The 16622-nt window shown below is 37.5% G+C and overlaps 1 long non-coding RNA gene across 1 annotated transcript; it reads left to right on the forward strand.

Moving 5' to 3' along the window:
* Positions 1 to 15390: 15390 nt before the first annotated feature.
* LOC128021342 (uncharacterized) lies at positions 15391 to 16599 on the forward strand. The gene is made up of 3 exons (XR_008185531.1): positions 15391 to 15635; positions 16078 to 16329; positions 16486 to 16599. It is a non-coding gene; the product is annotated as an uncharacterized LOC128021342 (long non-coding RNA).
* Positions 16600 to 16622: the final 23 nt, after the last annotated feature.

The raw sequence follows: 16622 nt of genomic DNA on the forward strand, positions 1-16622 counted from the left end.
TTTAATGTGAGGAATAACTTTTGCGTACCTAAATATCTTGGCCACAGCTGTATTCGTTAGAGTGTACCAAGATTGATTATTTTAATGAATGAACAACCACTGTACAATCAGGGAAAGGGCTTTTGAGTGTAATAATGACATCAAAAGAAGTTTTTTGTTTCATGTTTCCGTTTCTTACTTGCACTTTGCTCATGCACATGCTCTAATTAATAATCTATGTTGGGGAATTATGACAATAGAGCGAAACGGATATGCTATGTTAAACCATTGCAGCACAGTGTTTTGTACTTTCAATGGCAAAGTCATTTTTAGTTGGCTACCTCACATATCCCAGTGCCCACCCCAAGATGCCATCCACCATCGCCAGGGGTGTGAATCCATTACCCAAGCTGCTTTACAAGACCGACTACACCTACACAAGCGATACAGCCTCCCTTGGCAACATGTAATTGATAAGGCTCTTGAGAAAGAAACCTAGGGACAAGATGAAGATCAGGCTGAAGGAAATTGATTGAGCTCATAAATCCTGTCCAGAGCAGCACCATATTTTATTAGTTCTATGCTAGAGGAGTCGGATCCGGCTGAGATTTAAAAAGCGGGCATTTGGTCAATGTGTGTGCGGGTGAGTGCATGTCGCACCTCTGGTTGTGTTTGTTTGCATCTCTAGGGACGCAACGCATTTTACACAGATACTAGACATTTGCCTAATTCTCCATGAATAATGGAATTGCATTCACTGATGTTTAAGGCAAAAATGCATGATACATATGCGCCACTATCAAAAACATCTCTATAAAATGAAACTGTTGTGTTTTAAATGTTATCACCCTCTACCATACTTCAACCCACTTTTGTCTTGCAACCTCAGTGTGTTTTTATTCTTTTTTTTTTTTTTTCTTTTTTTTTTTACATTTGGTTAAAAAAGAGTCCTTTTTTAATCCAGGCATCATCTGTCAGTTTGTAATCTAGCATTTGACTACATACTCAACGAGATCAGTGTTGTGCGCACAACAGTAATAATGATAATAGAAAAAATAAATAAAAAAATGTGACCCTGAACAGATGTGGTTTTCTTGCTGGAGGGATATGCAGCATATAAACAATAGTAATATTGTGAAACAAACTGTCTGTGTTAAAAGCTGGGAGATTTCTTCAAGGATCACCTGAGCCCAAAAATGTGGCATCCCAACTGATTTAATGACCCATCCCTGGAGCCAAACTCCTGCTCCGAACCCTTTTAGTAGTTCTCGGGAAATGGATGAGTCCAGTAGGTTTTAATATTTAAGTTACATCACGGTTCACTGCATTCGATCTTATAAGCATAATGAGATTGCCTCAGCCTGCAAGACACTAAGTATTCACATATTTACCCGGATGGAGAAATATGGAAAAAAGTGTGGACATACTCCTTCAGCTGTAAGCAAAAACCGAATCAGTATGCAAGATTAGTTTTTCTTTGTATTGGATACATAGAAGGTTCTAATATTGAGTTTCTAGCTGTTTATTATAACTTGCTGTTATGAAGATTGAAAAAAACAAAAAAAAAACAGGACGTAAGAATTGCAATATATATTGGAATTGGAATGGGACACATGTCGAAGGTCTCACTTCAGAGACATGAACTTATACTTGCAAGTCAGTTGAAGGTGATATTAGAGGGACGGACATTCATATTTTAGAGAGCCTTTGATTGGTCAGAAATCTGTGGTGTATATTCAATATTTTTGGTCTATTGTCCCAGGTAAAGAAAATCTTAATTTCACTTGTAATAAGTGTACTGTATGTTGCCTTAGTTTAGATAAATAAAGTTTTCTAAAATAGGGGTTGATCCCGAGGGGCCAACCCTAAGCAGAAAGAGAAAGAGACAGAGAGAGAGAGAGAATTATTTATATTATATTATTTTATTTTATATTTTATAGTCAGTATGCTTTTATATGAGCATTTTTAATATGTGCACTTAAAATATGAATGCAATTATTTCTGTATATTTCAGTATTAATATTTCTTTCTGTTTTCTAAAGAATTGCTGTGATTAATGTATAGGAAAAAAATGTATATATATATATATATATATATATATATATATATATATATATATATATATATATATATATATATATATATATATATATATAGTTAATAAAATAAAATAAAAAACAACTGTAGCAATATTTTGACTCTTATTCCTATATTAAGATCTTATTAGATTGATCCCATCAGATGATGATCCATTTTTATAGCAGGGAAATATGTAGTGCTTCGATAAACTTGCCTGTTTATCAGATGTTATTATTTCTGACTAAGCCAATGTTCACAACTTTTTTGAATAAGAGCATGCAAAATGATAAAATAATGATTGTCTATACACGCATCAATTATACAGCACTGTGCAAAAGCCTTAAAGTCTTAAAATAGTTTAAAAGAAGTAAGTTATTTCTTTGTTTTGCTGCAGTGTGTCAGTAGGAAATATCAGTTTACATTTCCAAACATTATTTTTGATTAAAAAGATTTTTGTTCACACAAGGAGTCTGACAGCAGCCAGTGCTCGACACATAGATCTGATCTCACCATCATCAGTCTGTCTGGAATAACATGAAGAAATGGAACAAACTGAGACAGACTCAATCCAGAAGAACTGCGGCAGTGTCACCAAGACACTTCAAGAGTACTGTGCAAACTTTTAGGCACTTGTGTAAAAATGGATGCAGTCAAAAATAATCCCATAAATATAGTTTATTAATTAACTTAACTAAATTAAATAAACATTTGGTGTGACCACACTATGCATTGAAAAAAAAAAAGCTTTTGTCCTAGGTGCACTTGCTCATTGTTTTTCAGGCAGCTTTGCAGGTAGGTTTCTTGAAGTGTCTTGGAGACAGAGTAGACATTGCACAAGAGACATGGCACAATGTCTTATTCTGCCTTTTAAATCACAATTGCGGTGACAGATATAAGGCATAAAAACACATATAATTTCAATATAATATCAATATTTTTGTTAGCTGGGAAGTCTTTGCATGACCTGACATTTTATTTGTATCCAAAATGAGGCAATGTGAACATTACGGAGTGCTAAATACTCTCATGCAGTGTCATTCATACTCAAGGAGAGAATACAAATTATTGGTTATTGGCCAGAAGCAATTATAAGTAAGAGAAAGTAAATAAATAAATAAATAAATAATATAACCTGTCAATTAAACTAAATAAACAAAAATCTATATTTTTATATAGATTAAATTTAAAGTAAATAAAGAAAATTGTTACTGCCTTGAATTATTATTATGGAATATATGTAAAATTCTTAAACTCCAACTATGAGATTCACACTTACTGCAATAAATAGAATATTGATTACTTTGTTACTGTAAAATATAAAATATATTTGTCTTCTTCACTTTTTCTGATAGTGTAAGCAATGTTTAATTAACCAAGAAAATTTGACTGGGACATGAATTTACATTTGATTATATATATATATATATATATATATATATATATAGAAGACTTCGCCTCCTCATTTCAGAACACCAGTGCACACAGCAGATATGCATACTGAAATGAATTTCACTGCAAGCAATGGCTAAATGATAACATGTTGTCCAAGCCTTTCTTGTTCTTTTTAATCAGACCTGAAATGTCATGCATGCATTTGTGCTTCACTTAATAAAAGTTCAAATTCTTTTGCACAAATTACTTCTTGGAAGTCCAAGCAAACAGTCTTTCAAGATAAGCCATCAACATGACTGAGAGATTTCATGATTGAAAGACATAGAGTGGAGAGGTTCAGGAATGAATGATGTCGATCTCCATAGAAAAGAACATCAAGGCGAACTTGGCAAGAAGCCAGAGTTTAAATATGAAAAAGCATGTAATGAGTCTCTGAGGAGCTGCTCACAAGATTTGGAGAAACACAAATGGCAGGAGATTGAGGCCAACACAATGAAAAGAAAAGGATATTCAGGTAGAAAGGGGATCAAGGTCTCTGCAGCATCTTCCCTGAGGCTGTACCTCCACTGAGAATGTGTCATGAAGAACCAAGGGTGACTGGGAGGTGTGGTGGTCTGATGGGCCGATGGATAAAGGCTGAGTGACTTCATCTACACATGGGATAATCTCACACACTGTGTGTTGAGCATGGGATAATCTCACACACTGTGTGTTGAGCCCTGGAAATAAGACATTATTTTTTCCCAAAATACTGGCAGTGAGCTGCTACTGTACATCTAGATTAGATTTTAAAAAGGATCTTGTGTTGGAACACTCACTTTATCAAATACATGTGTATGTGAATTGAGGAATCAAGTGCTCTTGTAAAGAATTCATTCCTTTAGTGCTTTCAGTTGTCGAGTTTTGATTTGTTGGCTTATATCCTCATATCTCTTGACTGTTTCATGAAAAATACATTAGGTTTGATATATTTTTAAGGTTGTGGTGTAAAATTTCAATAACTTTGACTTGTTTTATAAATAACCGCACATCTCTGATGCATGATGGTAAATTGCATACAATTCATTTGGTTTATAAAAGGGATAGTCCCTTTTTTTTTTTTTTTTTTTCAGGGATATACCCAATACACACATTTTAGAATAATTATTATATAATTTAAATATGTATAATAAAATATGTATAATTGTTAATTTAGGTTTATTGGATTTGGCCACTTCTATTTGTTAAAATATTTTGTCTAAACATATTTTTTATAAAAACCTCATATTGTAATTTATTGAAATCTAAGTTTATTAAAAACTGCAATCATTTTTTGTTCTACCAAAACACACCATGTGTGTTTTGAACACAAATATTGATATTTTTCATTCCTAGATCAACTATTCTTTTAAATTTAGTTAAGATTTAGACAAATGCAAAGAGAAATTGATTGTGACATTTGCATTGCTGGAATCGCCTTGCATACCAACAGCATCACACATCTCTTACCTTTCAACCTCTTTCTTCTATCCACTATTGCTAGCCTTATTCCTCTCTGCCCGACATGCACACAGATACACAAATACAGTATCCACGTGTGGAACAATGCTATCAGCCATTCCAGGCACGCAGGCCTCAGCACAATGTAAATTATTCAGCTAGGCTTGCTGGAGGCTGCAAACGAATCATAAATCGATGCAATCTTGGGCCATTTCGAGGGGTGACTATGGTTAAACGAAGCTAAACATCAATACAGAAAACCCTCACAACCATAATGCCATCAAAAAGGATCAAATCAAACCATTTACACTACCTCAAATCTTTGTATAAATGTTTGGCCATCAATTCTCCGGACCAGTGGTTCACCTATCTTTTGTGGATTGCAGGTCTTGGCTGGGCTTCAAAGGTTAAACAACATTTTATGAATGCAAACCAACCCCAAGTCTTGCTAAATGACTTTAATTATGTATAGGCCAGGGCAGCCAACAGACTACCTGAAGCAGTACCTCAGTGCACTATTAAAATTAATAAGGAATGAAGAAATAAATGCCTTAAAAAGATCTTTGCTCAGCACCTAGTAACCATAGGTGAGTGATATGACAATTTTATTTTTATGTCAGTTTTACTATTATGTTTCTCTTTGCTCAATTTGTCAATGAACCCAACTGTTGTTTGTCTCTGAGCAACATACAGCAGTTTCATTTCTGAATGAATCCATTTTGAATGAATCAGGTGAACGATTCAATGAATAATGAATGAATTGTGTAAATGATTCAATGACCCATTCATAAAAAGAAATGAATTCCTGAATGAATCAGCAATTTGAACTAATCAAATAAATGAAGTACTCAATAGGAGTGTTCGGCGGCTGACTAGAAGCAGTGCATGCCATTTATAAATTTTGTCCGACATCACTGTGACATATGGCATCAAACCGTGAGAGCGATTCGAGAGAATTCGGCTGACTCAGCCTGTGCAGTTTTCAGGTGCGCTAATAATTCACCACATGACCACAATGAAGTTGTTTAGTTCCACTAATGCTCCAAATCTGTTTTTCTAACAGTAAAAGCTCTTTTTGTGTAGTCACAATGTTATATTATTAAGTTATGCTTATCAGATATCACTGATAAAAAAATAAATAGACCCACTTTATTGGTATTTAAATACTATAGATTTATGCTGAAATCTTATCTTGAACAGGCCCTTTATTAAGCAGTACATAAAAAGTGTTTCTATTGCTTCATGGAAATGTCTCTGAAAATTCGGTGTATTTGACAAATATTGCATTTAATTGACTAAATCTGTGATAAAGCTGTCACAGTTGGTATATTCACTGTGTCTTTTCTCATTTCATGCCGTGTGAGTGTGTGGTGGGCATGGTTGCTGTTCACGGCTGCTGATCCGCACTGAATCGCTACTGAATCTTTGAAATGATCATTACAGAATGATCCGACCAACATGGATACAGCAAATACCGCAGGCTTATACAAGTTCTTGTCCCAAAGCATGTCCAGAATGGATCAACAGGAGCAAAACAGGATGAGCAGTGCAAGCCTTGGTAGCACAGTTGTCAGAGCTCACCCAACAGCTTCAACATCTAGCTAAACCCACTGCGCCCAGCACACCGCCTGTCCCTCCCACACCTGTTATATCCGGGCCGCAAACCTGAACCATGCTTACCTACTCCTGCATTAAATTCCGGTGAGCCAAGCTATTGTAGGGCATTTTTGATGAAATGCTCAATGTTTTTTCCCCTTCAACCACAGACTTTCTGCATGGAGGAATCTAAGGTGGCCTTCGTACTGACCCTACTTTCAGGGCAGGTAGCATTGTGGGGAACGGCGACATGGGAGAACCAACATCAATGCTGTTCCTCATTTTAGGCACTTTCTGATGAGATGAAGCGGGTATTCGATCGAGCAGTTGCAGAATGGGAGGCAGCCCGTCACGGCGCAGTGGGACATGTTCCTGCATAGGTTGGCTGACTGCATCCAGAAGGAGATCTTCACCCTGGACCAAGGAACAAGGGGTCTTTGCCTTTACTGTGGCGGAGCAGGACATATTTGAACACCTGAAGAAAGAGCTCGGCTGTCAACAGGAGGCTACTGTTGGCCGGGACCTCCATGGGCAAGACCTCATCCTCCACTCTCCTTCCGGTGAGACTGCTTTGGGCAACCCGGCCATACCACTGTCAACCGCTTCTGACTCGGGGGTGGCAGGTAATTTTATGGATTATTCTCTAGCTCAAAGACCCAGGATACCTATCACTCCTCTCAAGAATTATGTTTCAGTCAGCGCACTCAACGTAAAAGTACTTCCTGACATTACACTCACCACTCATCCTCTGACACTCGCCACATCCGGCAATCACACTGAACAATTTTAATTTCTTCTTCTTGACTCACCCATGGCTCCCATCATTCTGGGTCATCCCTGGCTAGTACACACAGTCCGGGAGTTGACTGGGGACATAATTCAGTTTTATCTTGGAGCACTCAATGTTATGCATCTTGTTTGATGTCTAGCTGTTCGTCTGTGTCTAGTTCTGTTTTTCAGAGGGAGGTGGTGAATCTATCAAACGTCCCCGCAGAGTACCTTGACCTGGAGGAGGTGTTCAGTAAGTCCCGTGCTGCTTCTCAACCTCTATCGTCCCTATGAATGTGCTATAGATTTACTCCCAGGTAAGCCTCAGCCTAAAGGTAAATTTTGCTCACTTTCAGCTCCTGAAAGGGAGGCCATGGAGAAATATCTTTCTGATTCTCTAGCATCCGGATTGATCCATCCTTCCTCTTCTCCAGCAGGGTGGGGTTCTTATTTGTAGGAAAGAAGGATGGTTCTTGTCGACCTTGTATTGATTACAGAGAGCTGAACAACATCATGGTAAAGAATACATATCCTTTGCCATTGATGTCTTGAGGTTTTTAGAGGTACAAGGGAGCATCCATATTCACTAAATTGGACTGCATATGAAATTGCATATCATTTGGTTCGCATCAGGAAGGGGTATAAATGGAAAACCATGTTCAACACCCCCAGGGGCTATTTTGAATATTTGGTTATGCCCTTCGGGCTATCCAACTACCCGGCGGTTTTCCAGGCACTCATCAATGACTCGTTGAGGGAAACTATTGACCAATTCATATATGTCTACCTGGATGATATATTGATTTTTTCCTCTCCAGGAGTACATCCAACACGTCAGACGAGTGCTTCAGAGGTTGCTAGAGAAAGGGCTTTTTATCAAAGCGGAGAAATGCATTTTTCATGCACTGTCTGTTTCTTTTCTAGGTTACATCATTTATTCTGATGGAGTGTGTATGGATTAGGTTAAAGGTGTGATAGATTGGCCATGTCCAGATTCTTGTAAGGCCCTACAGTGGTTTCTGGGGTTTGCCAATTTCTATCAGCGCTTTGTTCGCAACTTCAGCCAACTATCTGCGCCTCTGATTGCCTTGACCTCCACCAGAACGACGTTAAGGAGGAATGGCATCATTGTTTAGAGGGGTCGGGGGTACATTCTATCATTTGGACCGATCATAAGACCCCAGTTCCTCTGCCTTTTATCAGATCATTGTGGATGTTCCCGCTCGTGTTGCCCGACCAGTCTCCTGTGATCTTTACGATTTAGCACTCCTAGTTCTTCACATCACGTCTTCCAGATGTCCATTCCCAAATCAGCTTCCTCTCTTCGTCTCCAGAGAGATCGGGTTGTCCTCAGCACTCCGGCCGGAATTTCACATTCACTCTTCCCACATCTGATCTTCTCTCAATAAAGATACTTTGTATTTGCTATTGAATCTTTGAATTTATCATTACTAAAGCATGCAAACAACATGTAAGCATCACTACAGGAAGCAGAAATTGTGTCTTTCAATTCTGCCCCTGCTTGCAAACAGCAATTCTCTCCGATCAGTCTGTGCAGCAACATTTACCGTCACCTACTGTCAGTTTTTCTTTTCTTACCATTTAATTTAATATATATATATATATATATATATATATATATATATATATATATGTATTTTTTGCCATAGTGACATAGTTAGGTTAAACATCCCATTCAGCTGTGCATCTCATTATCTCTTGTATTTAGTTCTCGGTTTCAGTTTGAATTTGTCTGGCCTCGTCTATACTACAGCTTTGCGTAAGTTAATTCTGTCTTCCTCATTGAGATAAAGACTTCTGATCCTTTCAGACTATAAGTCATGACAAAGGCCAGACCAGAAAAAAAAAAATACTGGAGTGTTTTGAAGTTTCATGTTTGCATTTCTTTTCTTTTTTTTCTTTTTTCTAAATGGATCTGCCAGCCATACAGTTATTGTGCCTTGAGCAAAAGGACAGCTCTCTCAACAATTGCTTTAAGGAATTCCTCAGACTCGCTAACGAAACATCATTCCTAAATTCCTAAAACTGGCTCTCTAGCTTCTTGCTCTCTGAACTTAACAATGCCACCAGAGCACAGCTGTCCAAGGATGCACCTCAAGGGAGATTCATGGATTATGTGGAGTGGGTGATGGTGTTTTGCAAATCGCCACTTGCTGTCGGACCTATTGACCATGACACCAGCCCCAATAAGTACCCAGTGCCCAACCAACAACACCCCGACTGCGGGAATGGGCAGCCCAAGTGCACCGCAGGCAGTGTGAGTGGATCCACTGTGACAGATGAGTCAGCGCTAACAAGAGCGACTGAGATGAACATCACCTACTATATGCAACAGACTGGCAGTTCAGTCTTTGCTCTCTGGCCCTCGACCCTTAAAGCTTCGACCACCTTCCATCATCGTTCGTTCAAGCTTGACCTCAGCCCTCCGGATCTGTACTACCCTCCTGCAATACCTATGAGGGCACAGTCTCAGCTGTGGCCAGGATCAACAACCATCTTCCTCTGCTCAAAACCATCTCTTGGACTTAAACACCGTCTGCACCACCTTGGAATTTGTATTTGTTTGACCTCCTCCTGGATGTTCCTGGATAGACATGATTTTATTTTTGCTTTTTTTCCCTCCCTGAGTTTGTTGGCATAGGGACTTAGGGTGAATCTCAATCATCACCCATGAATGTGATACTTTTATTTTTATTTTTTATTTTATTAAACAAATCAGGAATCAGTTTATGAATATTTAATCAAATGTGCTATAGAATGAAATATTTGTAGAGAGAGAATGTATAACCTAGCTACAAAATAAAGCTTAATCTGCATTAGTATTCTGAGCGGCAGTCTCTGTGTAGGCATTACAGTATGTCGTTATTTCTGCTTCTTCATTTAAATATTAAACATTACATTTTCCCATATCAAACTCTTTGAAGATTCTAAATTATTCAGTTACCACATACTTTAACATTAAGTACTTAGCATATATTATTTAAATAAAATAGACTGTGAATATGTACTGTTATGTGTGCTAGAGCGTATTACACTGACTGTTTTACCTGTCCTGACAGAACTCCAACTCTGACAGAACAATAATCAAGCCCAAAGAGAGAGAATTATTTGGTTGTTTGTCCAGCTGGTGTAAGACTCATAGTCGTGCATGTGTTTGTGTGGGAATGTTCTCTGCAGGATAGCCGCCATGTTTAGTGAGGCAGTTTGCTGTCTAATTAAGCACTGCAGGAGTGACCTTCCATAGACCTCCTTCTCACCAACCTCAGGTATGAGCAAAACAGGCAATATTTCCTCTAAACAACTACAGTCACACTGCAGTGAACTTTGATGATGACAGTTTTGGTTTACCATTAATATTTGAAAGTCAAGTTATTCTCAGGAGACACCTTGATGTCCCCACTACCATGGTTTACTGCTTTTAATGAATTTGAGAGCTTAACCCCTGATTCAATCCCTAAATTACACCAGCATGAATTTCCATGTAGGTCTGGGCTGGTTAATGCTAGTAGACCTGTATTGCTATGCTTTTGACAAGTAAATTACAGTGGTACCAAAAAAAAAAAAAAAAAAAAAAAAATAGAAATAAATAAATAAAATGGCTGTGAACGCTGACTGGCAACTAAAATCTCAATGTTACATAAGTTCCCATATTTTACCATAACAAAGTTTGATAGCAAACTCTTTTTGTCATTCTCTAGTGTGACTGCATCTTAAGGCTGTGTATGAAATCGACCCCTATACACTTATTCAGATTTCCCAGCATCACTCCATCAATGTGCAGAAAAGTAAATGAAAACAACATAGACAATTTTGGAAGTGCTGCAGACACTAACATCGGGTGAAACAGAGAAATTTATTTTGTGAAAGTGACATGACATTCAGCCAAGTATGGTGACCCATACTCAGAATTCATGCTCTGCATTTAACTCATCCAAAGTGCACACACACAGCAGTGAACACACACACACACACACCCAGAGCAGTGGGCAGCCATTTATGCTGCAGCACCCAGGGAGCAGTTGGGGGTTCGTTGCCTTGCTCAAGGGCACCTAAGTCATGGTATTGCTGGCCCGGGACTCGAACCCACACCCCTAGGGTTAAGAGTCATACTCTCTAACCACTAGGCCTGGCTGTCCCCTCAAGTATAGTGCACTAAAAGGGAGCGATTTAAAACATAAACATTTATGTAAGTGATCATGCATTCTTAACAAGAATTCTTCTTCAAATCTATAAAATGTTCGCAGGTTGCCTGTTGCTAACCATGTACTATTCTTTAATAAGAAAAGAAATACAAGCACACACACAAATAGTATTAACACATTTAGATCAATTACATTAAATGTGATGAAAATAGTGATCATTTTTATTACCTGATGAAGAGTTTCTGCGTCTTATGTTTTTCTATGAGTTGGTCAGTGAGACTTTAGCAGGAACAACTTTGACATCGGGAGCGTGCCTTTTGCTAAACGTTTGCTCAACTGGTTTCATAACAGCCAGGGATTGATTAGTGTGTTTATTTATTATTAAAAGTCTGTTTGATTGTCCGCCGGTTCCCGCCTCCTTCTTCCCGCGAAATAACTGCATTACAATCTGTTCTTTGTCAAGTCAGTTATTTGTTATTAATCTTTATTCAGTATGAACATGGTTCAAATATGGCAAGTTTATTAGTTAATTTATGTTAAACTGTGCAATCCAAATTAATGGCAAATTTATAGGCTATACATTTCAAAAACATGAATCCTACATTTAGGCCTAAATATATTTTAAGTGTATATGAAGTAAATATTGTGCAATATATATTTTACAAAGTATAATATAGTGGGCTTTTTCCCTGAATGCTGTAAACCGACCAAAGAAGTTCTCAAGAAAATATAAAAATGCAACTCCCAAAGTAACCAGAATGCTATATATATAAAAACTTTCCAGGTTTCCAGACCCCATCACCTCTTAGAAAATAAGGGTGCTTTGTGCTTGATGCGAAGTCTGTGCCACAGCACTGATGAAAAGAAGCTCTGATCCTTTTATTTGTCTTCTGTTCAAAAGTCCCTGTTGAAAAATTAAAAGGTTGAGCAACCACCAGGTGGTGATTGTTTCACTTTCACTAAACTGTGAAATAACGTTGAAGTTGAAGCATCAAACTCACCTAACTGCGGCAAATAAAATGACAGATGTTTTGTTGGTTTGTTGACAAGACGTGTGAAGTGTGGCAGCAGTTCAGTTCTGGAGCGTGTGCATCATTGTGCTTGAGTGTGTTTTAGTGTGTGTGTGTGAGGGGGGGGGGAGTTGGGTGCCTTCCCAACCTTTGCCACAAGCTGTGTCCCAATCTGGAGAGCTGTTATCTAAACTGAGAATCATAGGACGCTGGGATTGGATTTACAGGAAAAGGACATATGGATCCTTTTGTAAATTACTGTAGAGTGAAAAGCAAATCAGAGTTACAAATTAACCAACATCTGAAAGACAAAAGCAAACAGCAATCCATCTTTATGTTTGTCTAACGCATTCAAGGTAGAATAACCTAGTATTATATGAAACATACCACTGAAAATGATAAAAAATTATTTTCAATGTGTACTATAGAGTACTTACTGTGTATTTTGTGCTTTACTTACAGCTAAAATTAAATGTTTAATTTATTCCTGCATTATTGTTCAAACTGTGGATGTGGAAGTTAAATATTAAACATATACATTTCTAATGATGTACTGTATATAATTAGATTTTCTTAATGCTTTATAGCAGTGTGTTCAATGTTTTCATCTTGGGTGACCAGGTACAGTACATTTATATCCCCTTGCAGAACCTGAAACCAGGGCGATTTATGGCCTATGTTTTCTGCTGATACAGCCCTCCCTGTCAAAACCATCAGTGTTAAACAAGCACCACTCACCATAATGCCCAGGTATGCAAAAAAAAAAAAAAAGACCATCAGAGGGAACAGCAGAAGGAAAAGAGACCTTCAAACCAATAACCCTGTCCCATCAGCGTCATAGCAATTATGAAAGGTCATTAAATGATATTGTTTCATATTCCACTCAGATCAAACATTAGTTAATTAAATCACATTGAGGGGTGGATTTCAAGCATGACCATAGCATTATCTGCGCAAGGCTATTAGTGCTTCTACTTTCACTTAGCCTATGCCATTGTGTGTGGTTGGCTTGTAAACTCTGATTTGTAGTTGAGGCATTTAATTGTAGACTTTAATATACCTATGAATAGTTAATAGATAGGAGAATGTTTGATTTAAGATCCAGACAAATTTTTATACAACTTAATTTTAAGCTCATTTCACACTCATCACTTCCTGGCTGTTATGAAACCAGTTGAGCAAATGTATAGCAAAAGGCATGCTCCCGATGTCAAAGTTGTTCCTGCTAAAGTCTCACTGACCAACACAACACGCAGAAACTCTTCATGGCCAACTGCCCCGCACAAACAAAAAACACAAACTAAAACCCAGGCCCGGTCCACTCTCGTCCTTCACTGTCGTCGCTCCCATTTTATATCCTTGCATCTCCTCCGTGGGACTCAAGACCGGTGAGTGTCGCCGGTGTCGCTGATTTCCAATCACTCCACCGGCCTCGCTCGTTCCCACGGCTCTCGGCCCCGCCCCGCTCATCACACAGATTTATTCTGATTTCAATTTATGGATTTTAAAAGTATGATTATGTAAAAAAAAAAAAAAAAATCTAATAAATGCAAATAGTTACTAAAAAGTTATGCCATTAAATATTATGTTTCTTACCTGTGTAATATATGAATGAATAAAAGCAACACATTATGTTTATTGGTTTAATTATGTAAAACATTTACAATCCAAATGAAATTCAAATACATATATCTAAAATTTGAGTATAGTCTAATTTTAACCATATGCACAAACTTTCACAACATATCAAGGAAAAAATAAATAACATATAGATAATATTATATATATATATAGTATGTGAGTTCATAAATACCAATATGTAAAATTATATATAAATAGCAATATAAACATCCAACACAATGGAATTTGCATGAACATTCTGCAAAATATGAATTTAGCCTCAGTAAAAGTAGACACTTATCCATATGGCAACTGTGAAAAAGCGACTGCCCCATAAATCAACTAAATTTGTATTGTTAATTAAATTTAGGAGGCTGAATACAGGCAGGCTTTTCTGCTGAGTTTAAATATCAGTTTGGAAAAGGTTAGAAAGTAATTTCAAAGGTACTTGGAGGAGGCCTGGAGTGGTGGTGAACACATGCAAAAGTGGCAGACATGCCAACATTTCTCCAAGGGAATAGCAGCTCCTCCTGTGGGAAGTTTCTAATAATTCCCAGAATATGTTTTTAAAGAACTGCAGATATCTCTAGCATCAGCTATAAAGTCAATGTTCACGACTTATAAAGGGAACAAGAAGAGTAGCAAAACGAGAACCACTGCTTGCCAAGAAGAACATCAGAACTCATCTCATGTTTGCACCTGGGTGATCCCTGGATGAATTCTTGGAAAATATTCTATGAATACATGAGTATAGCTAATACAGCATATTACTGCAGGAACAGTGTACAGTAGCCTATCTAGTGAAACATGTAGTGACAGCTTGATTCTATGCTGATGTTTAGCTGTCTTGGAAACTGGATGAGGTGTTATTACTACAGTTCTGTTGTATATCAGGTCATTCTTAAGGAGAATATTCTTCCATCTGTGTGTAAGTGTAACTTACGTGATGCAGGCAGACAACAAATCGCAGAAGCAATTGCATGAAAGGAAACAGAAATGCATGTTTTGGAGTAGCTTAGTCATGTTCTGATCTGTGACTAATAGTGTTCCCCAAGATGTGTTATATAGTATCTGTGTGTGTGTAGTACATACATACATACATACATACATACAGTACAGATCAAAAGTTTGGACACACCTTCTCATTCAAAGAGTTTTCTTTATTTTCATGACTATGGAAATTGTAGATTCACACTGAAGGCATCAAAACTATGAATTAACACATGTGGAATTATATACACAACAAAAAAGTGTGAAACAACTGAAAATGTGTCATATTCTAGGTTCTTCAAAGTAGCCACCTTTCACTCTAAAAAACGCTGGGTTGTTTTTTCAACCCAACTGCTGGGTTGAGGCCGTTGGATAGGACTTTGGGATGTTTTAACCCAAGTTTGGGTTGAAAATAACTTTCTTTTTTAACCCAGCGGGGTGGGTTGAGGACGCGGACGTGAAGGAGAGCACGCACGTCACGTCAAAATCGTACGTCTCCAGTGCGAGCAGCCGCCATTTTCTCAGCGTGATAGAAGCGAGAAGCGAGTGAAAGACTATGGTAAGTAACGTTAAATATTCAAAATGTAAAGTTATCTTTTATTGTTTACCCGGTTGTATGAAAGGCGGAAGGTTTTATGAAAGGCGGAAACAAAGGAGCTTAACGTTATATATATATAAAAAACGGACGCGGTTTTCGCCTCGGACACGGAGGTCTTGCCTCATGTAACGTTACTGAACGGAGGATGTACTTTTAATATATAATGTCTGTGAATGTATTTTGTCATATTCACATAAGATTTTACATTATCTGTTCTCTTTGAGGCGTTAACAGACGGTTATGGTCACGTTTACGCTCATGTGAATTTGTCTTTTTTTTCGCGGTTAAACTGAATGTATGTTTGTCTCCTAAAGGAAACGGCATTGTGTAGTAAAGACTAGCATAATTATTTAGAGGCTGTTGAAGTAACTGTTAAAAGTATGTTTTACATGTAATATTTCAGACTTGTCAAGCTTGTGTCTTCATTGTCCTCGCGCTGAGAGTTAAAGACACAGAAGCTGTTTGTGTGAGGAGTCACAGACCTGTGTGAGGATGAGGAGGTGTTTTTCTAAAGAGAGGGACAGACGGTTTAAGGAGAGTAAACTTCAGAATAACATCAAGTTATCTTTATTTTGACTAAAACTAAAATAATGTGTGTGTTTTTTTTAGATGTTGAAATCCAGAGACAAGATAACTTCATTCTTTTGAGACTGATGTAAGTTAAATTATTATTACTTTTTTGTTTTAGAAAATTAATGTTTCTGTTGTGTCCTGCCTGTTAACTTCACATTTTGATGCAAAAACAGTGTGATTTTATATATGTATGTATATGTTAATATTTTATTGAAACCATTGATGCCCCTCTTTGCAGAACTCAAACTAACTGGAGTTAAGGACACACAAGTCTGCTTGTGTGAGGAAGTGGTTTTCTCAGCTTCTTCTGAAGAGAGGGAAAGATCGTTTAAGGCAAGTAAACTTCATAATTTCATGTTATCAGTTGTTGTTTTT

This window comes from Carassius gibelio, chromosome A10 (genome assembly GCF_023724105.1).
Source record: "Carassius gibelio isolate Cgi1373 ecotype wild population from Czech Republic chromosome A10, carGib1.2-hapl.c, whole genome shotgun sequence".
NCBI lineage: Eukaryota > Metazoa > Chordata > Actinopteri > Cypriniformes > Cyprinidae > Carassius > Carassius gibelio.